The sequence below is a fragment of the Penaeus monodon genome, chromosome 31 (assembly GCF_015228065.2).
Source record: "Penaeus monodon isolate SGIC_2016 chromosome 31, NSTDA_Pmon_1, whole genome shotgun sequence".
Taxonomy (NCBI): Eukaryota; Metazoa; Arthropoda; class Malacostraca; order Decapoda; family Penaeidae; genus Penaeus; species Penaeus monodon.
In genome coordinates this window covers 2678492-2679385 of record NC_051416.1, presented here as the reverse complement: position 1 = coordinate 2679385, position 894 = coordinate 2678492, and the positions used below count along the sequence as shown (strand labels likewise).

The window sequence follows — 894 nt, the reverse complement described above, 5'->3', positions numbered from 1 at the left end:
ATAGTAATGTTAGGGGAGACTTTTAAATAAAGACATATGTAATAAAAAAGTACAAGTACTAACCAAGTTATATGTTTGTGTGTGTGGAATGCCTGTACATGTGGAGAAACACCATTATTTTAAGGGAGGGGGGGGGGGGGTGGATATGTTATCCAGTTCCAGTAAATGCATACCAGTGTAATCATGTATAGTTGTTTAATGTTTATTATTTTATACTTGGGACAAATTTACAGTTCCTTTAAAACCCCACAGAATATTGCTACCTGGACACAGCTGATGCCATTCCTACCATATGGTTATGTGTTGTATAAAGTGTACTGGACGCAGATGATATTTTTTCATTATTCCCTTTTGAATTATTGTTTTGGAGTTAGTGACAAGTGAGAAGCATAGTATATGTAAACTGCCTCTTCTTCTTTCTTATATAAACTGTCTCTTCTAGATCTCTTCAGTTATAGTAAAGCAGGCAAAGAACAGATTGTTTTTATAAACAGAGGTTCTGTATAGTAATGTAACTGAACGTGGATTCTTTTGGTGCAAGAGACAACATGTAGATAATAAATTATTATAATGAATTAATTTGCTGATAGAATTGAGTATTATTGTTGTATAATAATGGAAGTTTATTGTTGTAGAATCACTGCAGAGAATTTAGAATGCAAAACACTTGTACATGCAGCTGACATTGTTTACATTACAGAAGCCTTGAAATTAGGTCAGTTTGAGGGCAAAGAGTACATGTTAAAATACATTTTGACACATTAGGCCACTATAGTCCATGGCTTTAGAAAAACTTTGTGCAGTGGGCAAAATTACCTAAAAATGCTGCTATGTCTATCCGTCTCCTTTGTATAGAGATATGTTTTAAAGAACACCACACAAAGAAGACATTGA

The 894-nt window shown here is 33.7% G+C and overlaps 1 protein-coding gene across 2 annotated transcripts in view; it reads left to right on the top strand.

Moving 5' to 3' along the window:
• Positions 1 to 894, top strand: part of LOC119592991 — a gene marked incomplete in the record, with an annotated part of 24527 nt that overhangs the window by 5248 nt on the left and 18385 nt on the right.